This window comes from Callithrix jacchus, chromosome 12 (genome assembly GCF_049354715.1).
Source record: "Callithrix jacchus isolate 240 chromosome 12, calJac240_pri, whole genome shotgun sequence".
Classification (NCBI taxonomy): Eukaryota; Metazoa; Chordata; class Mammalia; order Primates; family Cebidae; genus Callithrix; species Callithrix jacchus.
Window position 1 is genome coordinate 67,698,982 of NC_133513.1, and position 26,596 is coordinate 67,725,577.

A 26,596-nucleotide genomic window follows, 5' to 3' on the forward strand; every position below is an offset into this window, starting at 1 on the left:
TTTGGATGATAAATTACATGGTTGCCATACATGGTACTTCCAAATTCAGCTTTTTCGAGGGAATAGGGTAAAGTGCTATTGAGAACTCACATGAAATGGCATGAAAGGCAGTGACTAATGGCCCCAAACAAGTAGGAGAGCCTGTTGATTCAATGAAAAATCTGTCCATTCACTGTGTAACAAAAAAGCCAAACAGCAATTTTGTTCAATGTGAAAGTATGTTTATTGGACGTCAATTGTGTGCCACAATTAAACAGCTTTAAAATCTGAATTGACAAAAACAAACAAGACCTTCCCAACAAGGTAAACAAACCACAATTGAATTGGTCATCTAACCTGAGCTGACTGATTTGTGTCTGGCCAAAATGGCTAAGACAGTCCATATCTCTCTTGAAGAAAATGAAGGTAAGTGAGTCTAATATGAAGATCAGACTGCATTTCTCAGATATATGGTGCAGGAACCATGAGTGTCAGATTTGCTTGATCAGGGTGGAGGAGGAGGGTTAAGAAGGCAGATGCTGGGGCTCCATCCCAGCCTGCGAGATCATTCTCAGGGGATAGGCCCACAATTCAGCCTTTTTAGCAAGTTCCCAGCTAATTCTGTGGCACCATAAAGCTTGAAGATATCCAGGATTAGATATTTAGAACCAAGGAAACTAAGGCCTTAGAGAAAGTTTATTGGTTTGGGGATTGTTGTTAGTTGATTTGTTGATTTAAAATTGTGAATGCAGGCTGGGCATGGTGGCTCAAAACTAATCCCAGCACTTTGGGAGGCGGAGACAGGTGGATCACCTGAGGTCAGGAATTCAAGACCAGCCTGGACAACATGGCAAAAACCCGTCTCTACTAAAAATTAGCCAGGTATGGTGACGGGTGCCTGTAGTCCTAGCTATTCAGGAGGCTGAGGCAGGAGAATCTCTTGAGCCTGGAAGGCAGAGGTTACAGTGAGCTGAGATTGCGCCACTGCACTCCAACCTGGGCAACAGAGTGAGACACCATCTAAATAAATAAATAAATAAAAATTGTGAATGCATTTAGAACTTGGGGCAGAGGCAGTGTTAACCTCTGTCAGCACTGTGGAAAGAAGATGAAGTTGGTCTTAATTCCAAACCACTTCCTCGTATAAATCATTAGCTAACCCGCCAGGATGAGGCAAGAGTCGCATCATTTTATTATAAGAAAAGGAGATATGTTTAAACATCAATCTTTTTCTCATTATCATCTCTGCCATTGGGATTAATCTTATAGTGAATTTGCCAAGCGCTCTCTAATGTTTAGAAATTTCAGGAAAAACAGCTGTGTTGCTTAGAGTTTGGTCGATTCTGGCCAATTCTGACAAAGTTAGGCAAAGGGGAGAGTGGTACAATAGTTTTCTGCAAATTCATGATGATGAAGATTAAATATCTCACTTTCTTTTGTGCCTGTGCAAACAGAGCTTTGCAACAGAATGAAGGAGACTAGATATTAGAGCTGAAACAGATTTTTTAACATAATTTTTTTTCTTTTCTTTTTCTTTTTCTTTTTTTTTTTTGAGAAGGAGTTTTGCTCTCATCGCCTAGACTGAAGTGCAGAGGTGCGATCTCAGCTCACTGCAACCTCCGCCTCCTGGGTTCAAGCAATTCTTCTGCCTCAGCCTCCTGAGTAGCTGGGATTACAGGTGCACACCACCATGCCCAGCTAATTTTTGTACTTTTAGTAGAGACAAGGTTTTGCCATGTTGGCCACGCTGGTCTCCAACTCCTGACATCAGGTGATCTGCCCACCTTGGCCTCCCAAAGTGCTTGGATTACAGGTATGAGCCATGGCCTCCAGCCAAAAATAGATATTTGAGATGATCAAGCCCAGACTTCTTACTGCATAGATGGATAAACTGAGACCCAGCAAAAGGAAATGGCTGGAATAAATCCTGACATTGCTGCTTCCTGTGTGTGTAATAAATAGACAAGCCACTTACTTGTCACCTGGCATCTCTGAAACACAATAACCATGCCTATCTTTTGTGTGGTTTTAGGGAAGAGTAGATGCAAGAGAGCATGAATGGGAAGCACTGAGCCCAGCACTGGGCACCTGTATTGTACTCCTTGCCCAGGTGCTGTCTACCATTACTATCAGCTAAGGTTGTGGAGCTTGTTGAAGACAGAGCCAGGCCTAGACATGGACTTTCTGACTCCTCTGCATTTTCCAGAGTGTAGATTTCAGTGGTATTTGTGGAGTTCCAGAGCTTAGTCACACAAGATATCTGTGTGTCTCTAGATAGGCAAATGCTATTTTAAGACTTTCTTTCAGAAGCGCCCCAGGACAATGAGCTCTGGCTGGCTGCCTCCAGCCATACAGTCTGTTCTCAGGGGCGGGCGGCCTCTGTACTCTGTGTCTGTCTGTCTGTACCCCAGAGTACCCTGTGTATCTGGCCCCCTTTCTGCTCATAAGCCATGTGGTGGGTGAATAGGGGGCTGAGTCTAAGATGCCTGAGCCACTTTTAGGAGAGTGTCCCTTAGCATTCTCCTAGTGAGATAACCAAATGGGTGCTGAAGGCAAACTGCCTGTTGCCACTGATTACTGGCTGTGGGGCTTGAGTAAGGTATTGACCCCTGAAAAGTGCTCATTTTCCTTATTTGTCAAGTCTGTAACAAGCATATCCACCTCACAGTGTTGTTTTGAAGGTCAGTGTGGAAACTCACACAAAGCAAAGAGCCTGGCCCACAGTCTACAAAAGGTAGCTTATTGCTTACTTTTAATGGGGCTTCATGACTTTAGAGGGGAATTAGGATATAGAGAACTTCTCAATGGAAAGAACATCAGAACAGAGAGTTGTAATTTATAACAAGTAATGCAGTTGTATTTGGATAATCATAGAAATGGAAGGCCGAAATTGAGAATTGGTTGAAGGTATTGTATAGCCATACAAACTCAGAGAAATTGGCGATCACTCTAAAAAGAAAAAAATGGAAGTGTCTTCTATATTTTCCATTACTGCTTCATGAGTTCCTCCCCTTCTTCCACACCCTCTTTCTCCCTCAGAGTTTGTTATGGCTGTTTAAGTAACTTGTATAAAGGTAAATATGCCAAAACGTTCTATCCATGTGTGTAAGCCTACGATGCAGAAACTTTGAAAGAAGTTTTAATTAACATTAAATTACCCCAATGGAATTCATTCACATTTATACTAGCCATCAGCTCCCGGAGGTAATGGCCAAGAACTGTTTCTGTTTGCCTTTCTCTCAGCACCAGCCTGCAGTATAAATGTAAGCAATATTAGTTGACTGACTGACTATAGAGCTTACCATGTGACTGGAACAAAATCAGAGCAAGGGCCTGAAAACTTGTCCTCTCTTTCTCCTCCTGTTTTGGTTCCTCTCTCCTTCCCTTGTGCTGAGATTCTGACTCTGGAATTGATTACCTGATGATCTTGGACCATGATTTAGCCTCAGTTCCTGCAGTTGGAAAATGGGGGCATGATTATTCCTTTGTAAAGGCTAAGATGGCATATGTCAGAGCCAGTGGTCAGTGAAGGTTTGTGGTTCTGCTGTTGCCCAGTGCCCTCTCTGGGGTCCCCGGGTACCCATCACCATCTGCTGAGCTGCCCACTGTGGCCTGCTGTGCTAAGGCAAGGCGTTACGGTCCACTCATGCCCCTCTGATCTTTGCACACTTTTTTCCTTCGATTTCCATATCAAGACTTACCTCTTCTATATCCTGTTTCTTCAGAACTTGACTTTCTACTAAATAGGATAAAATCATCCCTACTTCATTCATTAATGGATATTGATGGGTTAGAAAAGATTCCTCCAACTCTCGAGCAATTGTTTAACCTGAAGGGCAGCTCACCCAAGGTAGGCTGCTGGCAGTCATAGATTCACAATATGAAAGGTGCCCTAGAGGGATCATCTCATATGATGGCTTTCAAACTTTTTTCCCAAATGAAACATAATTCATAAACCTGTCTGTAAAATATAAATGGGTCTGCTTTGATTGAGAGGAGGTGGGTGGTACCTCCCTGCTTGGTTTTCCCCAACCTGAAGACCCTAGAGAACTTACATGGAACTCCACTGATTTTAGGCCAAACTTCTGGCTTTGCAGAAGAGAAACCAAGGTACAGAGAGAGGAAGGGACCTTGGACTCCATAGACAGGTGGTTACTAGACTGGGGTTGGGGCCTGGTCCCTGTGCCCTGGTCCATGCCTTCCACTCTGACAGACGTGCCTGCACGAAGAAGCAGCCAGAGAAGAAAGAGGTTGTTTCTGATGACTCATGGAATTTGCTCATCTAAAGGCAAAACTAGTATGTTTTTTTCTTTTTATTCTAAGGCACTGGATGATTCCAGACAGAGATAATAAGAGACAAAACCTTTTACCGCTGAGCTACCTTTATTACTGTATTACAGGCTGTTAGTTACTCCAGGCCATTATTGTGTGATGGGTTATCAAAGGCCTATGTGAAATGTGTGGGATTTTTATGAGCTTGTTGTTATTGTAATAAAATGTTTAAAGGCCCCTTATGTACAAAGATCTTTAAAAGCTCCAATGGGGTCCCATAATCACCCACATAATTATGAAGGTCAAACTGTGCTGGACAAACTTGAGAGCTATTTTTGACCACATTAGTGGATGACAGAACAGACTATTAAAAAAAAAATTGTGGTTGCTATTGTCCCTTTCAGCATTCTGGGTACAACAAAATCTCTCTTGGAGCTGGAGCAGACTGCCGCTCTAGTATATTTTCCCACTTTGGTAAATCTAAGGAGATTTTCTTTTCCTGGGTTCCAGACACAGGATAGACAGGCTGTACATTGGGTTTTGGAGGACAGAGCTGGCCATAGTGAGTATTCAGGTCGTTTGCTAAGGAAACTTGCTTTAGCTTGTTTTCATTCCTGTCTCCATTGCCCCACAGTCAACAGATGCCCATCTGGAGCAGGCCTGGGCCTCACCGGATGTCCTTCTATAGCGATGACTGCTGCTTTCACTGGCCATCCTTAATTTTCCATCTTATACTAGGAAACTGCCAAGTTAGAAAAACAATGGACCGTTTCCTTCCTCTTTCTTTAAACCAAGAGGCTGAAAGGAAGGCTTCATATTCATAACTCACAGGCCAGACATGGGGATAAAGGTCACTAAAGTTCAAGTGTGACAAAAGTTAAAGTCCACAGGTCTCAGTGAGTTCCCAGCTCAGCTGGGGTCAAGATGACATAGATCCCCTCCCTGAGTCCTCGTGTTAACCTGAAACTTGCCTCAAACTTTGTAAGTATTTTGGGTAGACATTTGGAATCTGAGCTCACTAAAAAGAGCTCAAGATTATGGGCATGAGGAGGGGAAAGAAGTGACACAAAGCGGGCTCCATTTGGGGACAGTCTTCTCTTCTAGGACTTTGGCCTCCAGGCTTTCTGGGAGCTTGTCATTATTATTATTGGTGGTGACAGGTACATTTCTTAAAAACCTAACTTAAGAGCATTCTTGCTAAGCAGCTAAGATGTGTTTTTACTGCCATTTCAAAAATGTTCTCTCTGAAATATCCTTTTGCTGTGGCCTCTTTTCCTGTGGCAAGATGATCTGTGGCCAGAAAACCCTCATGTGGTGAGTGGTTTAGATATCCCATCCAGCCACATTGCCTCATCATGCTGAAAGGGAGAAGGAAACCACCCCTCTAACACCAGCATTCCATTCTGTGCTATTTATGCTAAAAAGCAGCTGTTAGGATTTTTGCCAGCTAGACCTCCCTTTTGCACTTGAAATCCACAGGGAAGAGCTGATGTCACACAAAGCAGAAACGTGATAGTAAGGGCAGCAAAGGATGGTGTTATGAGAAGATCCACCAGCAGCACAGAGAGATCTGATCAACTCTGCACAGGCAACATGCTGAGCCACACTAAGACTTCAGGGGTCCTAGGCACTTTTGCCATGGTAGGCCTTCTTCTTCACAAAGATAAATGAATGCATAATTATATTTGATGCCTACATTGGTATACAGACAAATGTGTTCATATTGTATGTGACAATATTTCCTTTCACCTGACAGCTAATTTTTTTCTTATTTTAAAAGAAATTAAAATGCTTTTCGTGGGCACTGTAAAAGTATTGTGGGATGTGAGCACTGCATCTACCATACCTATTGGATAAGTTGACCCTCTCAACAGGAAGCAATCTCTGTCCTCGGTACAATTTGAAGAAACGGGATATTTATGAGTTAGTGCAGTTTCGTAACTTTAAAAGGCAATGTGTGTTATGGATGGGTTTGGTTGATAAAATGAGAAAGGTTAATTAGATGTGTATACAGATCAACAAATCAAAATCTCCCTATTAGCAATAGGTTTATATGCAAGGACTTTGACGTTCCAAAGTAAATTTTAAAGCTTTGGTTTGGTGCATAAAAACCAGAAGGGTTATAGATACTGAGGTGATATGGCCTTGGGTCAGGATCCTGGGTTCATATCCACAATGTGTCAGAGTACCCTATTGCTTGGGTAAGTTACTTTATTTGTACTTCTGCTTCTTTCTTTAAAAATGAGAGGTAACAATAGCTACTTCATGAGGTTGCTGGGAGGATGAAATGAAGTCATGTTTGTAAAGCACTTAGTATAATACCTAGGACATTGAAATTTTTCCGTAAGTGTTATTATAATTGCCATTATTGTCATTAGGAAGTGTTGTTACTCTTTTTAACAGGTGGAGGAACTCAGGCTCCTCCATTATTTTGCTGGACAATTCTTTTGCTACGTTTAGACAGGTGCTGAGTAGATAAAAAGGTGATGAGTAAATAAGAAGAAGCATATGTCAGAGATTAGAATTAATCAACCAATAGCATGTGAAGAGGAGCGGGAAGTGACACAGAAGATTCAAGGAACGTTAAAATACAGACCCTGGCTTCCAGAAGAGTACTGGAGACAAGACACACCCAGAAGGCTCAGAAACAACTGCTATTTTGAGATCAATCAACCAAACTTGATCTAAGTCATACACCTAAGTTTTGAGTCTTTAAGAGTGGAGTTTAGACCTACTAATGTTTTCTTGGATGAATTATCAGAAAATCTTTATGTTGATCATAACAATAGTAATAGCATAGGAGTATATATGGAGCCCCTACTATTTTTTGACACTGTGCCAAACCCTTGATATATACTGTTTCTCACAATTACCTTTTAAGGTGAAGCTTCTATGTCCCATTTATAGTTAAAGAAACTCAGAAGTCAAGGCATTTATTCCAGGTCCAGTTTCTAATAAGTTGAGATCTTACTGGAGATCTATCTGACTTCATGGGTCAAGTTCTTTTCTCTATGCCTCATCCTTGTTAGTTAGTAGGATTTGAGTGGATATGATTTTACTTTGATCTTTAATTAATATTGACCCATCTGATAAACAAATAAAGATTTTTCTAATATAATACCCAGTTACTCTAGAAGGATTCCTTTGAAAATAGGAATGGTGGTGCATGCCTATAATTCCAGCTACTCAGGAGGTTGAGGAATGAGAGTCACTTGAACCTGGGAGGTGGAGGTTGCAGTAAGCTGAGATTGCACCACTATACTCCAGACTGGGTGACTGAGACCCTGTTTCAAAAAAAAAAGAAAAGAAAAGAAAAGAAAATAGGGCTTAGCATAGTTGATACAAATGAGCCAAAGTGTAGGTTTTTCAGAGATTGGATGAAGTATAGGACTAACGAAATTGATCTTTCCCTTCCACTTGGTCACATTAAGACTTTGTGTGTGTGTTCTATGTTCTGGAGGACTTAGGTCTGGAAGGTCTGTGCTAGATGAGGTCAATTTTTGTTCTGACCTTGACATGAGATGAGCCTTCAGGCTGAGCCCAAGTGAGGAAGCCATTGCTCCTCATAATTCTGCAGGATGTTTTTTCATTTTTGTTTTTTGCTTTTTTTTAACAGTTCTCTACAACATCATCTGAAGCACCAAGCTCTCTGCTGTTCATCCATTTAACCAGCGACTTTCAATGTGGATAGTATTGACTATGACACTCCCTGCCCTTCAGAGCAAGATCAGATTGCAAATGGTAGGAGACAAGTTGTAAATTAGTCTTTTATGTGGAACACAGTTCACAAGTCTGGACCTCAACCTTGTCCCCATTTTAAAGGATTTATTGAGCACAATGACTTGCCTATATGTGAAAATAGCCCTCAGTTACTGCCATAGTGATTTTTCACATTGCTTTTGTGAGATCATGGGTTTGATAAGTGAATAAGATGTAACACCTTTGAAGATCATGGGTTTGATAAATAAATAAGATATAACAACTTTTGAGAAGTAGAATTTTCTAAGAGTATTCCAAGTTAAGTTTAAAGTTTTGAGAGGATGCTACACTAATTCCCTGTAAGTATATGGAAGCATTGTGTTATGAATGCAGCTGGTCATTTATTAATGTTTGGTATTAGCTAATTGGAAAACACCTAAGTTATAACTAGTCACCCCCAGAGTTCAGGGTTGATTAAACAGTCCATTACACTTTTTCCCTCTAGAATGCCTTAGGAATATTTATAATGACTTGCCCATTGTCTTGAGTTAATTATTTCTCATTTTTTTCTAGTGTTCCTCTCTGTAAATATCCTAAAATATCCCATCATGTTACACTGTTCTTCTCTTATATTTCACAACTGACGTATATAACCAGGAACATTTAAGCAATAGTTTGGTTCTTTCAAAGGAATAGATAAATCATCAGGCTACGTGATGAGAGAGGAAATGACAGTTTTTATCTTTTATTCAGGTAGCCTAAATTTACATGAGACCACAAAAAGTTCCTGGCAGGATGTCATTGATTGTGTTTACCCAGTTGGGGCTTGAGATGGGTCTTTCTGCCACATTGCAGGGCACCTTCTTGCCTGCAGATCAAATCCCAGATCTTCCAATTCTCACGAATTTTCAGAATAGAGATTTCAGCCCCTTGGCAGATTTCCTATTATTCTTAGTTCGGCTTCCTTCTCTCTGTGCCAATCAGTAACGATATCCTCTCTTGTTGGATGCTATGAATGATAGCCCCATAGAACTAAATGAAGAGAAAATATTCATTGTAATAACTAAGTCATTGAGTACCAGACCTTATTATAAATTATTTGTGTGTATTACCTAATTTAATCCTCATAGCAATTTTATGAGGGACTATTTTTATCCTTATTTTACAGATGAAACTGAAACACACTTACCTAGTGCAAAGGCCTGCCTTTCCTCCTCCCTTTCTTCCTCCTTTTTCCCCTCCTGCCAACCATCCTGCTTCTATCCAACCAATTCCCTCCTTCCCTTACCTTCCCTCCCTCCCTCCCTCCCTCCCTCCCTCCCTTCCTTCCTTTTTCTTTTTCTTTCCTCTCTCTCCCTCCCTCTCTTTCTCCCTTTCCCCTATTTACTTCCATGCTCTCTCCCTTCCTCTCCCACTTCCTTCACTACTTTCCTCTTTCCTTCCCTACTTTCATTCTTCCTTTCTTCCCCTCCTCCCTCCTTCCTTCTCTCCTGCTTTCCTCCTTCCTGTCTGTCTCCCTCCCTCCCTCCCTCCCTCCCTTCCTTCCTTCCTTTCTTCCTTCCTTCCTTCCTTTCTTCCTTCCTTCCTTCATTCCTTCCTTCCTTCCTTCTGTCCAAGCCAAAAATGTGAATTAAGCACTTGGTGTGTACTGAGCAGTATTGTGGTCACTGAAAATGACAGTGAACAAAACAAAGTCCCTGCCTCCATGGAGCGTAACCACTATCCTATAGTGCCCCAATTTACACATCTTCCCTAAGGAGCTCTCCCAGATTAATACCACCCAGTTTCTAACCTACCTGGATAATCTCAACTCTTCTTCCATTTCACAATACACTTAAGTAGTTTAAAAATTCAAAGTTTCAAATTTTAGCTAACGTGCCTGCTTTGAAACTTTTAGGTGCCAATAGGCAATGTACCTTAGGTACCTTCATGTACAATCTTACGTTCTGGGGATGACCACAAAATTCAATATAACTGCTATTTTCTAGACTATGTTACAATGAGAGAGAGAGAGAGAGAGAGATACCTGGGAAAATCATTGGACCCACTTCCAAAAGAGGTTTCATTATGTTGTGTCTGATGATAGCATTGAAAACCCAGGTTATTTTTCATCAAAAATGGTCATGAAGCCAATTGAGGATTTCCTGAATGAAGTCTGCAATTTAGGAGTAGAGCATTTAACCCAAAAGCCATGGACCATGCTAGCTTTGGACATCAGCCTGAGCTTTATTAAAACATTCACACCTAGGGAAATTTCTAGATATTTTAACTGTAATCAATTAAGCTAGGTGTTACAGGGACAGCCATATGTTTGTTTGTTTGTTTTATCTGTCTTAGAGAAAGTGCAATGGGGGATAGACTTAGTATGGATTAAAAGGGATACATTTATGTGGCTTTCAGTCACTTCCTAGTTATTACAAGTTATCCTGGCATAAGTATGTGCATTAGTCCATTCTCACACTCCCATGCAGAGCTACCTGAGACTGGGTAATGTATAAGGGGCATCTTAGACCTCTCCTAAACCAGTCAGTCATTAAGACTTTTCATGTCATATAAGAGAACACTAAAAACTGAAGACAATTTCCTCCATCCTCTTTTTATCATTTAAAATATTGTTGTCACTGCATTCGGTATGCTAAAATATGATTTTTTTTTTCTCTTTGTATCAGTTAGGATAAATTACTTATGCTGTAGCAAAGAGCCCCCACATGTTGGAGGCTTTCACATTCGAGGTTTATTTTTCACTCATGTCACAAGCTACTGCTGCTCCATGCACTCAGGGTCCCTTATTCCTTCCATCTAGTGTTCTCCAATGGCTTCTCTGGATCTGGATTAGAGAAAACTGATGGCTGATGGTGATCATAGAAACAAGGCATGACAGTGACATGCTTCATTTATGCCCACAATTGATTGTGAGTAACTCAGTCATATTGTCTCATCTAGGAAGGTGAAGAAATTACTAGAAATTCCTAGAAGAGGAGAAATAGGCATATAAGTGGGTAATAGCAGTCTCTGCCATAGCCTTCAATAGATATGTAAAAAAGGACAAATTTTTGGTAGATAGAAATAGTCTCAGAGGGGACTTGTTTCAGCTCCCAAATCTATGTGCATTTAATGGGAGATGCTATTGTGCTTTGATGAAAAGAGTCTGGAATTTGGAATTAAAGTATCTGGATTTGTAGTTGTCCTAGCTGTTCACTTATTAGCTATGGGACCTTGCATGGAACGCAGTCTTCCTGAGGATCAGTTTCATGAACTATCAGATAAGGCTGATAATAATGTCTACCTCACTTACTGCATAGGTTGTTTTCAGGGTCAAATGAGATCAAAGGAAGAGTTTATTGTACTCTCTGAGATGCTGTGCAAATATAAGTGCCTGCTCTTCCTTCTCTTCCTCCTCACCTTGGGTCCAGTTTCCATTCTTACTTCAGGATGCTATGTTACAGATACTTGGCTGTAAGACTGATAGAGATGCTGATGCCTTTGTTGCCTGATGCTGATATTTAGGAGACTAAATATAATTTCTTTCTTTTTTTTTTCTTTTTGAGACAGAGTCTTGCTCTGTCGCCCAGACTGGAGTGCAGTGGCCTGACCTCTGCTCACTGCAAACTCCAAGGGTTTAAGCAATTCTCCTGCCTCAGCCTCCTGAGTAGCTGGGACTACAGGCATGTGCCACCACACCCAGCTAATTTTTGTATTTTTAGTAGAGACAGGGTTTCACTATGATGGCCAGACTGCTCTCGAACTCCTGAACTCAGGCCATCCACCTGCCTCGGGCTCCCAAAGTGCTGGGATTACAGGTGTGGGCCACAGTGCCTGGACTAAATGTCATCTTTAATCTTCCCTCAGAGACTGAATATGTACTCTTATATGTATAAGATAGATTTTTATATCTTATATATATGAATTTTATATAAAAATATATCTATGTAAAATATATTTCGTATATAAAATTTTATATCTTATTAAAGATACAAATTTATATATAGTATATTTTTATATCTTACACAAAAGATAAAAATTGTATATGAGGTTTTATATATGTAAAGTTTTGATTATATATATAATATATATATAATGTATATATATCTCAAAACTCAAAATTTGAAATGCTCCCAAATCTGAAACTTTGGGTGCTGACATGATGCTCAAAGGAAGTGCTTATTGGACCATTTAAGATTTGGGTTTTTTTTTGAATTAGGAATGCTCAACAAAAAAAAATCTGAAATCCAAAAGAGTTCTGGTCCCAAGCATTCATTCTGGATAAGAGATACTCAACCTGTGTGTGTGTGTGTGTGTGTGTGTGTGTGTGTGTGTGTGTAGTCTCTGGATTTGGGGGAAAAAGACAAGATGGGAGGTATTCCTTTTAAACTGTGTAAAAAATAACAAGGAAGCAAATTGTCAGCATCCCTAGGTGGGGTGACTAATGCCATGAGCTGTTAAAATTCAGTGTGAAAACCTTAACTGTGGTCCTTTGAAATATTTTCTTTGGAAAAAGAAGGAGAAAATAATTGTGCTATCTTGAATTCTTTTGAGTTGAGGTCATATAACAAGTGGTATATTAAATGGAGTAGAATTTTTAGAATGAAGATATTTTATGTTTTAGATATCTTCATCACATCTTACTATTGATATGTACATTTTCAATACAATAGCCAAAAATGATTGATTGGTTTTCATAAATACAAATTATTTTATGGGCCTCTGGTCTCTGTCTTAGATATTGAAAGAAACTCTACCCAAATGTGTGCAACTCGTACAGTTTAGAGAGAATGAGATTTTTTGTGTAACTTTTATTTTTCACAATTTCCTTACTTCTTTACAACCCTCGCCTCATTATGCCAGTGGAACTTATTTCTTTGGGAAAAACCTAAAATTATTGATAAGAAAGTCAATTGAGTTTCTGAATTTATTTTTTTAAATCCCTAAAAGAGACAATTCTCTTCAAAGCTGAGACTTTTGCTGCAAGAGACTGAACTCTAAAAGCTTAAGACCCTGGAATTTTTGACACATGGAAACCACTGATTGGGAAGGAATGGCTCAGGAGTATTTTCCTGCCTACATGGAGACTGGGTTTGAGCAGCAGGCAGCCAGGAGAAGAAATTGAGGACAGAGACTGGTGAAGAACCAGAGAAAGTGCTTTGTGCCCATCCCCCTCCTGCCAAGTCTTTGGGGGACCTAAAGATAGCATAGGATAGGATGCATTTGCTGCCTTGTATATTGCTTGATGATGAAGCTCTAGAAAAAGGAAGCAATTATTGTAGATAAGTCTCCCATTCCAGCATGGCTCTGCAGCAGGAATAGGAGGTCTAGGCAGAGAAAGCCTGAAGCAGTACCCAACAGGCCTGCAGTCCCAGGAGATGCCAGAGAGCCAAACATTTCCCATTCCCCTGAGATGAGTATTTGTGTGGCCTTTTGGGTTTATCACTTTTATAACACATAAAATCCATAACTGCTATTAACATAAATGTTAATCATGCTGCATTCTAATTTTCCTTTCTCTTATTTAGATATCAAATGGCTTATAAGCTTCTGGAATCAACTGTGTGATCTTCAAAACTGGCAACTTGAGAACAGAGCAGGAAGTAAGTGGTTCAGCTTTGGATACCCTGGTAAGGATCCCAACAGTCAAAGAGCATGTTCCTTTGGAAGCCATTGTCAATGGAGGCAGGGCTGCCATCAGCTGGCACTCATCAGGAAGGTCCCACTGTGTCAGTCTGTCTGTTCCAACTACTTGTTTCATCTTTTGAGTATCACACCTACTGATGACCTTGGCGTGATGTCTATTGCCCGATGCCAGCAAGTTTCAAACACCTCCTCCTACAACTTGTATATCTCCCCATGGGTATAAGGAATAAAGAAAGAGAAGGGAACCTTGTGAAATGACTGGTGATGCCCTCCCAAGGAGACTGGCATAAACCAGAAGTGACTAAGTTTACCTTGATTGTCGAGCTTAAGTTTTCCACTATGAATTTGTGAACTAATTTAAGCTCATTTACAGTGCATTAAAGAGAGCTCCATTTTGTTTTAACATGTAAAATTTTAACTGCTACAAATGTGAATCACTGCATTTAAGCTTTCACTTCTCATATCTTGATGTCAAATGCGCCCCAAAGCCTCTAAAGCAATCAGGCATTTCCTAGAGGAGATCTAAGGGGAAACATGTTCTTCTGCAATTTTAGAGGGCGGGATGATGGGCTCATTGGGGGTGTATTACCACAGTAGGGTCTCACTTACAAAGTGGCACGATAGGAATTGACCTTTCTACTTTTTAGGGATTGGGAAAAGCTGTAAAGCAAACCCCTATTAGAGAAGAGGCTGAATGATATGTTTCTTTCACATGAGTTGAAATCAGGAGTACTTGATTTCAAATAGGAAAAGCAGCAAATGGAAGAAGTGTAAATGATAGACTGGACAAAGGAAATATGGCACATATATACCATGGAATACTATGCAACCATGAAAAATGATGAGTTTGTGTCCTTTGTAGGGACATGGATGAACCTGAAAACCATCATTCTCAGCAAACTGACACAAGAACAGAAAATCAAACACTACATGTTCTCACTCATAGGCGGATGTTGAACAATGAAAACATGTGGACACAGAGAGGGGAGCATCACACACTGGGGTCCATTGTGGGGCGGTTAGGGGAGGGATAGTGGGAGGGAGGGTAGGGAGAAATGTCAGGTATAAGTGATGGGGGGATGGAGGTAGCAAACCACCTTGCCATGAATGTACCTATGCAACAATCTTGCATGATCTGCACATGTACCCCAGAATCTAAAGTACAATTAAAAAAAAAAAAAAAGAAGGGCCGGCGCGGTGGCTCAAGCTTGTAATCCCAGCACTTTGGGAGGCCGAGGCAGGTGGGTCACAAGGTCAAGAGATCGAGACCATCCCTGTCAACATGGTGAAACCTCATCTCTACTAAAAATACAAAAAAAAATTAGCTGGGCATGGTGGCGTGTGCCTGTAGTCCCGGCTACTCGGGAGGCTGAGGCAGGAGAATTGCCTGAACCCAGGAGGCAGAGGTCGTGGTGAGCCGAGATTGCGCCATTGCACTCCAGCCTGGGTAACAAGAGCGAAACTCCGTCTCAAAAAAAAAAAAAAGAAAGAAAAAGAAATATATAAACAGACCTCTCCAGAAAAAGAAATTAATGAAACTAAAAAGGAAATGGACTGATATTTGTAGCTTACCATACAGAGTTAGTCAAAGGAGCTTAGATATTTTTCTAGGGAAGAAATTACCAGTATCTCTGGGAATGAATTTTTTCAAGTTTTAAGAAATAAGTAATTTGAGTCTATATACAAGAGTGGTAGGTAAATTTAGAAAGATTTAAGGCAGGTCTTCATGGAAAAGTTAGTTGTCCCTCAAAAGTCTTTTGTGCCTGGATAGACAGGATGGGGTCATTGGGTAGTTAGGGGCCCAGAGACAATGGACCATGAATCCAGAGATAGGTTCATCAGATAAAGAATGAGTGCCTCCTATAAAAGCAGTGTAAACATTGCTAAACATTGAAGTGGGTAATTGAGGAGAACAATGCAGTCTCCTTCTCAGGAGTTTATGAAAAATAGGAAACATTTTCATTGGTCTGTGTGGGTTTTTAACTACTTCAAGGTGAGAGAGAGACAGCTGGGTGAAGCAACTGGGTCAGCTCTAGTGAGCATCTTGGGTTAGTGGTATGCTAGTTTATCTGTAAATATAAATACCTCCATTTGACATTTACAACAATTGTAGAATTTTTCACTTTAGTGGATCACAAATGGGAGGTAAAAATGGAGAAATGGGAAAATATCACTGACGTGGGGCAAGGAAGGTGGTTTTATTGGGCTCTTAAGATCCACTTGGATTTTAATAGTCAATGTATTTCCCAGAAATTCCACTGGAAGATGTTTCATTGGGTTACTACACAGTACCATCAAGTAAATATAATAATGATATTCATCATAGCCTGGGAAATGTTCAGAAAATTTGCTGTACTCGAAAAGGAGTTGTGAAAGTCATCGTTCATTTGGTATCTCTGGGTGTCAGGATGATTTTTCTAACTCATGTGGGATCAGGGCCACCTCTAGGCTTACAGGGCCCTGGGAATTTTTTTTTTCAGGACCCCTTTCTATATAAACAATTGGATTAAAACACATAAAATTCATGGACCCTTGTGAGGTATTATCATTTATTAATGAAGGTTTAGGATAATGGATAAAGCATGGATACTTACATAATTGGTTTTGTGCAGTCAGTGCGTATAAAGATTCTTCATGGTGTCCAGGCACCATTGCTTCCTGTTCACGGTCAGGAACCACGTCTCTGTGTTCTTTGTTGTCAAATACACCCCTTCTGGCTAACTCCAAATCTCCCATCATGGCAAAAAGGTGAGAAATATGTTATTATAATCCTCACAGGGCTTGTGAGAGTGTTATAATACTCATAGACCTCTTTGGAGCCTGTTTGTATGGGAGCAATATAGATAGACTCTCTTGCCTCTTTACATTCCTCATAGCCATTTTTGCAGTGCTGGTCATATCATTCCTCATGGCACCTCCTCCTTCCTTGTGCACCCTGTGAATATTGGTCTCCAGTGACTCTCTGTAGGATTGTTACTGTGCTTCTTAGCTGATTATCATGAATGCAAGCCTTACTGAGAGTATGTAAAAAATGGGAACAATGATAACTCACTTTTTGGTCCTGTTAAATTTATTATTTGCATCTTTATAGCATAAATGTAGAATAACATGCTTTCGACTGTGTCTTTTCTTGAATGCTTTGGGCTATAATCTTTGCATTCCTAGGGTTCTCCTTCCATGGGCTTAGTGAGAAGAGTGGTTTCATTCCCACAAAAAGACCAACCAGAAAAAATGCAAGATCCACATCGATAAGATAAGGGAACATCTATTGTAAAGATCCATGGCCACTTGCATTGTGAAACAACAGTTTCTAGAAAACCTGGAGAGGGGTGAGGCCACCTCTGACCATCTGGCATGTGGCAAGGAGCCTGCAAGGGTGGGGCCAGCAGTTTGGGTGAGAGTTGCACAGGATGAAGGGCACCTGCTACTGCCCTGCCAGCCTGGGATTCTGTAGTTTGGAGGCAGAAACACCAGGGTTCTGCATTCTCTGCCCATCCTGGACTTGAGTCTGGCTTTGTTGATCGGTCGGTATTTCACCAACGTTTGCAGGTCCACAAGCCAAGCTCAAGTCCAGGATGGGCAGTGAATGCAGAGCCCTGAATAATCCCATGTCCAACATGAGTGAATCACCCTAAATCAGCATGTCATTGCCACTCTGGCATGAAATAAACACCATGCTTGACAGTAGGGGTAACCTGTTTATCAGACCACTGTCCGGGAACAGGGCCTAACCACAGGCCCAGATGACCACAGAGAGGTTCCTTGGGGCATCTGGTCAATCCCACACTGGGGCAGAGGGTTGGAGAATGTCCTGAAAAGGAGAAATGGGGGCCAGGGCTCATGCAAGTCCCAGTGTGAGATGGGGTGCCTGACCCTGATGGCACTGCTGGCCTTGGTAGATTCCAGTTACCTGAGGAAGACTTGGAAAAATTTGCACAAGACATCCAAAGTACAGGTACCCTGAGGTGTGCACCATGGGCCGTAGGCCTGGATCTAAGGGTGGTACTGTGCAGGGTTGGGCATTGTAGATTGGAAGCACTGGAGGGACCATTGTAGATAGCTATACTGTTGAACTCGAGCTGGAGATACTTCAGGCTTTCACTTTACAATGGTCTGTCAGAGTGAAGTGCTACAAATTCCCAAATGACAGTAGCCATATATAATTTATTAGGGATATATGTGTATGTGTGTATATTCCCCTAATGCATACATGTGTACACACATTATATATATAAATGCATATAAAATAAGCATATATAATGTATATAAAATGATAAGATTTAATTTATATATTTTATAAATGTGCATATATAAATATTACTTATATCTTTTATGTACCAGTAATCTCTCCCCTTTGGTAAAGTGTATGGCTTCATTCATTCACTCAGTCTTAAAATTTATGCAATCTATTTATTTCAAAGCACCAAGTTTTGTGTTTTTGATCCAGTAAATCATTTCAATATGTGAAATGATGACACCAAAATGACACTAATCTTCATTTCTTCACTTTGTAAGGAGCTGGACAGGTGTATTTATGCTGAATATTGCATTCACCTATAACCATATATTCTTTATGGTTGATACTTTTGTGTAATTTGGAAGCTTTCTTACTAATTTGACTCTGCTCATCTACTCTGAATTTTCCTTTCAGTATGTAGAACTTCTTGTTACATTTTCAACAGAGTACTTTATAAAGAAAAATTATTCAGCAAATAAAGGAAATGAAAACCCCAATGGATATTGTGTAAGAATAGAGTTGTACCATTACCGATGAAATATTCTTTCCTATAAACAAAATGAGGAACCAGCCTAGAAAGTATTCAGTATACTTAAATATGCTGAGATCTTGGAAATTTTTACTATGAGAATACTACACATCACGGCATATGTTTGAGGGGTATAAATTTCTCATTCTCTACATTCACTGGAATTTTGAGAAGTGGCACCAAATATAGGCTTTGAGCTTTGTGACCTCTGAACTCAGTGGTGACAGCAAGAGACACCTGGAAGTGTGTGGCAAGTGTGGCCATATCTCATGTACAAACAGGGAGAGAATACAGGTCATAGTGGGCTTCATGGTGAGGCAGGGGCAACGATGGGCCTCGTGGGCTGGCCAGTGGAATAGTGAGTATGGTGAGGGGGCAGCCCAGATGCCCCCTCAGGAGGTGATACACATTCCCCAGCTGAGGGGAGGGCTGGCTGTTGATGGGTCTCAGTTGACTTCCTCTTTGAGCTCTGCCCTTATCTGAAGGTTATATCCCCTCACTGTGGGCAGCCTATCTCCAGAGACTGGTCAATGGGTGGAGGTCACAGCCCCTTAACACAATTTCCGGCAACCCTGAGGGGTCATCTCAGCTCCAGAGCTTTTGTGATGTGAGCTGAGTCCTCAGCTGTGGACACATCATGATTCAGCATCTCCCTTTGCCCCCTCACAGGTGTTCCTTGACACTTTCCCCAATAAGCCTCCTACACACAAATCTCAGTATTTCAGTGTCTGTTTCCAGGATGCCTGGTTTAAGTCAGTGTCAGGCTTTCCAGGAAGAGGGTGACTTTGGCAAATAATGAGATGTCCAGTTTGGCTTGAATGTTGGGTTGATGTAGGGGCAAAGTGAGGCAGAAGTTTGGAAAGGATTCACGACAGTAGACAGAGAGGCAGAGTTGAGGGATGGGGAGGGCTGGCAGTTTTGAGCGTGAGAATAATAAGATTAAGGAGCAATCTTATGACCAGTTCAGGTCAAATGATCAGAATTTCCTTTTTGGTGTCTCAGGAACTATATTATAATAATAAAAGTAACTGAAAGTAGTAGGTTCATAATGTGCTATCATTTGTGATGGTGCAAATCTCATCACTCATAAGCCATGTCTTTAGTTTTTTTTTTTTCCAAGAAGTAGGAATGAATGTGAGCAGATTGTCCACATAGTGATCTTCATGCACGTTTGCAGAATAGCAGGTAAGGGTCAGAGCCATCAGCTCTTCCCTTAGCCACACTTGTTCCTATTTGTGAAAAACCTACTGTGCACCAGAGATGATGTGTGTTATCTCTGAGCATCACAACAGCTCTGACAGGTAGTATTATTTTCTCAATTTTGGGGATGGAGAAACTGATAAGGGATTTGCCTAGTGAGAAACGGGCAGAGATGGGATTCAGTCCGAGATTTCTTTAGCTTGGAAGCTCCTGCTGTCCAGGTCAGATGTACTGGTCCCATGAAGCCCATGATCTGGGCCTCGTGTTTGGGGCTGTGACTCACCAGGCCTAAGTGGTGACCAAGACATGTGCTTATTAACTTTCATAAGTCATCTGTTCAACTGACAGAAGCAGCTGTTCAATAGCTTAGCAGTTGACCTGATTGAATATTCCTCCTTGAATCACAATAATAATCATAAAAAGCACTCCTGTTTTTTATAATTTGCAAAGTCCTTTTATATTTCAAGTTGTTTGAAGTTCATGACAGAGTATGTGGCAAGTTCAGGACATTATCTTCATTGTACAGATGAAAGAACTGAGGTTCAAAGAAGTCAATATGTCACGTTCACCTGCCTCAAAAGAGGACCAAGCCCTGAATTCTAGCACTCCCCTTTGTGCTCCACGTTGCTTCTCTCTCTCTCTCTCTCTGCTACAGAGTGTCACTCTGTCACTCAGGCTGGAATGCAGCAATGATGTCAGCTCACTGCAACTTCTGCCTTCTGAGTTCAAGCGATTCTCGTGTCTCAGCCTCCCCGGTAGCTGGGACTACAAGTGCACGCCATCATATCTGGCTGAGTTTTCTATTTTTAGTAGAGATGGGATTTCACCATGTTGGTCAGGCTGGTCTCGAACTCCTGGCCTCAAGTGATGTGCTCACCTCAGCATCCCAAAGTCCTGGAATTACAGGCATGAGCCACTGTGCCTGGCCCCAAGTTACTTCTCTTAAGCCACTTACTCAAGCCTCTGAGAGAGAATGAGGCTGTAAGGAGAATGTGTCTCTTACTTTCTTTAACCTTGGTTGAACCAAAATGCTCTGTAAATACACTTGAGGTTGTCTGTGAAAGATTCATTAGCCAAGGAATAAAAGTGGCACATTCGAAGTTATTAAAAATGATGTTCAACTGTACTGTAACTTGCTGGGTAGGCACCAGTACTCTGGCACCCTTGTAATTCACTTTAATTATCTCTAATCATCATTCAGTTCTGGTGGATGCTTTCTACTTCTGACAAAACCTGATCTTTTCCCCTCATGTCACCTGGAGGGCCCTTTTTAAAATCCCCCTAGGATTGTCATTTAAGGTTGATTGCCTTGTCTCACCAGCAAAACAGCCACGTTATTAAAACAAGCACCTTTCTTTTTTCTGTACTTGAGTTTTCTGTGTCACTATTCACCTGGCCGTTTTATTTTCATAAGCTTTAAGGGTTTTCTTTCATTTTTAAAAGTTTCCTGACATCATCTCATCAAAACAACAATGATTGGTAAGCCCTGTAGTTTCGTGTTGGTTTCTGGCTCTGCAATATACCTGGTATTTGTTAGCCCCGTAATCCCACCCGAGAAAGGGATGAAGCCTTTAACCGGGAAAAGTGAGATTTGTGGACAATAGCCCCAGATGGGGGTGGGAAGTGGTGCAGGGAGAGAGCAGAGGGGTTGGCAAAGGACAGAAATGGCTTTTGTGAGAAAATGCTCCCTTGGGGCTCAGTCGGGCATCAGGGCTCCTCTGTTGACAGAAACTTCCCCTTTTTGGCAAACTTCATGAAAGTGAAGTGTGTGTGAAGGAAAAATGACTTCACCCATTACTTTGCTTTCCATGAAGTAAAAAGCTGTGGTGGAAATTTTCTCAGGAAATCAATTTGATTCCTCTATTTCTCTTGCTGTATGATTTTTAATGTTACTCAACACTTGGACCATCACTGCTAAGTATGTCTCTATTTTCCTCATTTGTGTTTCCCAATCACTTTATCAGCTTGCTAAATGCCCCCTCACTCCCAGTCTTTTTTTAAGCAGATGAAGGATGAGGCAGGAAGTAGTGACATAATTTCCCTGGATTCACATAGTAAGTAAAAGGCAGAGGCCAGGGCTGGATAAGGACTCAGAACCGCTCTTTTTGTAACTCTGCTCTACGTCACCAATTTTAGGAGATGGACCATCCCTCCAAGTTGAAGAGTTTTCAGATACTAGCAACGCAGTCTTAAATGCTAGTTTTGCATTTCTGTAGGCTTTTTAGAAGTCAAAAGAAAAGTAATATATCACGACATGAGAAAATTATCCAAAATCTGAATTCAGGGTTTATAAATGCAATTGTATTGGGACACAGCCACAGCTTGTTCATTTACATTTTATCTCTGGCTGCTTTCATCACATTGCAGTGGACGAATGGAGTGGGTGCAACAGAAACTCACAAACCCTAAAATAGTTTACAATTTATAAATTATATGGTCTGCAAAGCCTAAAATATTTACTATCGGGCCCTTTACAATAAAAGTTTTTTGATTACTGATATGGAAGATTCTGAGAGCTGAGACATGAAATGCGTAAGCATTAGATGGTTTGGGTCATGGTTTGGGCCATGTCTGGGGGCCATGGTTTGTCAGTAATACGGAGGCAGAAAAGGGAGGGCAGTAGACGATGCTACAGCAAGATTCTGATTTTTCTCAGAGTAGGCCCTGTATGAATCCTTAAGCACACAAAAAGACTCCTCACTCTTTTTTAAAAAAATATATTTTATTGCTTTTTAGGTTTTGGGGTATATGTGGAGAACAAGCAGGATTGTTGCATAGGTACATACATGGCAATGTGGTTTGCTGCCTTCCTCCCCATCAGCTATATCTGGCATTTCTCCCCATGTTATCCCTCCTTAACTCCCCACCCCTCGCTGTCCCTCCCCTAGTTGCCCCCACAGACCTCAGTGTGGGATGGTCCCTTCCCTGTGTCCGTATGTTCTCATCGTTCAACACCTGCCTATGAGTGAGAATATGCGGTATTTGAGTTTCTGTTCTTGTGTCAGTTTGCTGAGAATGATGGTTTCCAGGTTCATCCATGTCCCTACAAAGGACACTCTTTAAAAAAAAATTGTTTATAAGCATTTCAGTATGGGAAAGAAAAATGAGACTTAAAGAAATTAAGTGATTTTTCCGAATGTTACACAGCTGATAAATGGCCTGCCTAGGACTTAAGCCCAGGTCTTCTCTTTCAATTCCAGGGTGCTTTTAAGTGCATCGTACTTCTGCAAGCCTGGATAGCCCGAGAGAAGCCATGTTTACTGGCAGGAACCCTCTGTTCCGACAGGAAAGGGAGGGCTCTCGCTGGGCTCCCCTTAGCACTCCCTGGCTGCGACGTTCTTGTGTTCATAGCATGCCTTTTCTGGTAGCACAAATGGCCCATGTATTCACATATTATTTCAGCAACTAGAATATGAATCCTTTGAGGAAGGTTACCAGATTTAGCAAATTAAAATACAGCCGGTTAAATTTGAATTTTAGATGAAATTCAAACTATGGCATTGTAAATGTCAACATTCCAATGAGTGGGGCTGAGATTGGAGGTGCATTTGGAGGACAAAAGCACACTGGTGGTGGCAGGAAGTCTGGCCGTGACGCCTGGCAACGGCACGTGAGAAGGTCTATTTGTACCACCAACTACAGTGAGGGTCTTCCCCTGCCCCAAGGAATCAGGTTTTAGTAAAGGTGTGTTAGATGCCCGTTACTCATTTTAGGTATTCCTGCAGCCATTTCTGAAGTAGACAAAGAAAGTTAAAACTGTCCCAGAATAAATGCATCATTATGAGAGTGACTAATCCCCTATGATCCTAAAGCCCTGATTAAATCAAGAGACTCATTTAAAAATCAAAATAAAATGATCATAACATAGTTGTATTTACTATAAATATAAGTTTTTATTTGTTTATGTTTATCCCATGAATATTTGAGTCTATCTGCATGACACATACACTTTATTTTATTTATTTATTTATTTATTTATTTGAGACAGGGTCTCACTCTGTCACCCAGGTTGGAGTGCAGTGGCACCATATCAGCTCACTGCAACCTCTGCTTCCTGGATTCAAGCAATTCTCTCACCTCAGCCTCCTGAATAGTTGGGACTACAGGCACACACCACCATGCCTGGCTAATTTCTGTATTTTTAAAATAGATACAGGGTCTCACCATGTTGGCCAGGCTGGTCTCAAATTCCTGACCTCAAGTGATTCACCTGCCTCCACCTCCCAACATGCTGGGATTGTAGGTGTGAGCCACCATGCCTGGCCTGCATGACATATACTTTTAGAAGTTATATTAGAAATTATCTATCGCTCACCTGAAATTCAAAAGATTTTAAAGACTTTTTAGAGAGCAGTTTTAGATCACAACAAAATTAAGAGGAAGATAGAGAGATATCTCAGATGTGCTCTGACCCCACAGATAATAAGGGGGCATAGCCTCTCCTGTTATCAACATCCCCACCAGAGTGGGACTTTTCTTACAATTAAGGAACCTACATTGATATATCATGATCACCCAGAGTCCATAGTTAACCTAAGGATTTATTTACTCTTCGTGTTGTACATTCTATGGGTTTGGACAGATGTATGACATGTATCCACCACTATAGTGTCATACAGAGTCGTTTCACTGTTCTAAAACTTATTTATGCTCCATCGCCTCTCACCTCCAACCTCTGGAAACCACAGATCTTTTTATAGGTGCCACTATTTTGTCTGTTCCAAAATGTCACATCGTTGGACTCATACAGGGTGCTATCTTTTCAAATTGGCTTCTTTCACTTAGTAATAAACATTTAAGTTTCTTTCACATCTTTTCATGGCTTGCTAGCTCTTTTCTTTTTAGAGTTGAATAATATTCCATTGGTTGTTTCCAAGTTTGGCAATTATGAATACAGCTGCTCTAAACATCTGTGTGCAGGTTTTGTGTAGACATGTTTTCAGCTCATCTGGGTAAATACCAAGGAGCCTGATTGCTGGATCGTATGGTAAGAGTATGTTCAGTTCTGTAAGAAATTGACAAACCATCTTCCAAAGCTCCATATCATGTTTTGTTTTCATCGTTAACAAATGAGTGTTCTTGTGGCTCCACATCCTCGCCAGCCTTTGATGTTGTCAGGGTTGTTGACTTTGGCCATCTAGTGGGTGTGTAGTGGTAATCTCATCATTGTTTTATTAATAATTTGCATTTCCCTGATGACCTATGATGTGAGCATCTTTCATATGCTAATTTAATCCCAAAGGTAACTGGGCATTCTGTGTTTTGTCTTATAGTCTCATCTTTAAGGGCAGGGATGGGTAACTTTATTTACCCTTTATTATCTGCCTTTTTCCTCCCACATCACCACAACTCCCATACCCATTCCCACAATGCCCAATACAGTGCCTTTGAAAGGTACTTATGTACTAAAATTTAATGAAAACCAACTTCTTCCAGGCTAAGCACTAGCTCCCCACTAGCTGAATAGATTAATTTCACTCTATTCTGATACCCACTATCATGGCAGGATGAGTCAGGAGCCACAGAGGTCTCAGGGAGGGAGGACTTTAGTCTGTGTGGCAGAAATTGGAAAGGCTTCTCAGAGGATGTGATACACAAGGTGGGTTTTGAAGTTAGAGTAGGAGTTTATCAGACCAAGCCAGGGAGGGGAAATCAGGCATAGGAAGAATCACATGCCAAGTCATAACTGCAGGAAAGGAAATGGTGTGCCAGGTAATGGTGAGATAAGCTGAATGATTGACACACAGGTATCTGGGATGGAATAGGCAGGTGATAAATAGTGATTCAAAGATCAGTCTCCAAAGTTAAATTCCATTGCTCTATAGAAGTGGCCCTGGGATGTAGACTACCCATGATCCTTGTTCTCAATACTGCGAGTCTAGCTGTCAATTCTTGGGCCACTGACCTAGCAGCCTTTACAATCAAGCCTGTGCTTATTGGCTTCAGGTTAACCCCATGATATAGTTGCCACGTCCTTGGCCATGGCATGAAGGAAATCCCACAGCAAAGTTCAGTATTTAGTTACTTATAGGAACTGGTGGTGAGAGGAGACCCATGGCCTGCCTGGCCCTGAGGTTGGGCATCTCCTCTCCCTTGAGGATCTAACTGGCCATGAGTGACTCTCTGTGATTTAGAGAAGTCTGGTGTTGGCTGACCTTATCCCCATTCATATTCAGCTCATGCATGGCTATCCTTTGTCTTTTTCCAAACAACTCTAATAGATAATGTGCATGGCATCTTGTATTTGTCCCCCCTGGATCCCTCTTCCACCTGTCTCCCTCTTGCTGGGTACCCCATGAGGCTGTACTGTATGGACTGTCTTAATCGATGAACTTGCCCTCACCTGGGAGGTTAGGAAGTGAGTGAAGTGACTCTCTCTTTGCTGAGTCATTATAAGTTGACGATATCCCTCTACAAAAAGCCACAGCTTCCATCAGGTGCCTTCTTCATACAGCTGCCCCTTCTGATTCTAGGAAGTATTATTTTCCTTGCTCTTCATCTACTGTAGGCTTCAAGTACTAATGGCTCTGACTCTTGCTCACCATGGGTATCCACTTTTCAAACTTGCTTATTTTCCTGGACACTGTCCATACCTTGATAAATAGTCATAGAGTTAATTGCCCAGTTTGAGTGTGCCATTTGTTTTCTGATAGGACCCAGACTGAGACAGATGGGATGAATATTACAACAATTATTCATTTGCTTATTAACTCACATTCACAATACTAAAGATAGTGACAGGGTTAATTCAAGAACATATCATACTTAGCTTTATTATGAACAACAGATGACAATCTATTACGTAAGGAAGAATCTGGTTTTGGAAATAAATTGTCATTTCAACTTTGTTAATAGAGGCATCCCGAGGGTGCCTCAGGTGTTAAATGCAAAACTAGGTGGATTATTCCATAGAGTTGTTATTTCTTTCACAGGTGGGATATAATGGTAAAGAGTATGAGCTTTGATGTCAGAAAGATCTAGTTTTGAATTTGAGCTCCTTTAATTACTACCTTGTGGTTATAGGATGAGTTACTTTACGTTTCTGGGCCTTA

At 41.1% G+C, this 26,596-nt stretch overlaps 1 long non-coding RNA gene across 5 annotated transcripts in view; it reads left to right on the plus strand.

Moving 5' to 3' along the window:
* The first annotated feature begins 2,285 nt into the window (after nt 1-2,285).
* LOC118146328 (uncharacterized) overlaps nt 2,286-26,596 on the plus strand; it is a 200,056-nt gene continuing 175,745 nt past the window's right edge. For 2 of the 5 annotated variants that reach the window (XR_004732023.3, XR_013524961.1), the window contains exons 1-4: nt 2,286-5,892; nt 7,868-7,992; nt 10,754-10,862; nt 13,461-13,562. This is a non-coding gene — a long non-coding RNA (uncharacterized LOC118146328). The remainder of the gene's footprint in view (nt 5,893-7,867; nt 7,993-10,753; nt 10,863-13,460; nt 13,563-26,596) is intronic. The other 3 variants (XR_013524962.1, XR_013524963.1, XR_004732022.3) reach the window with 2 other exon arrangements.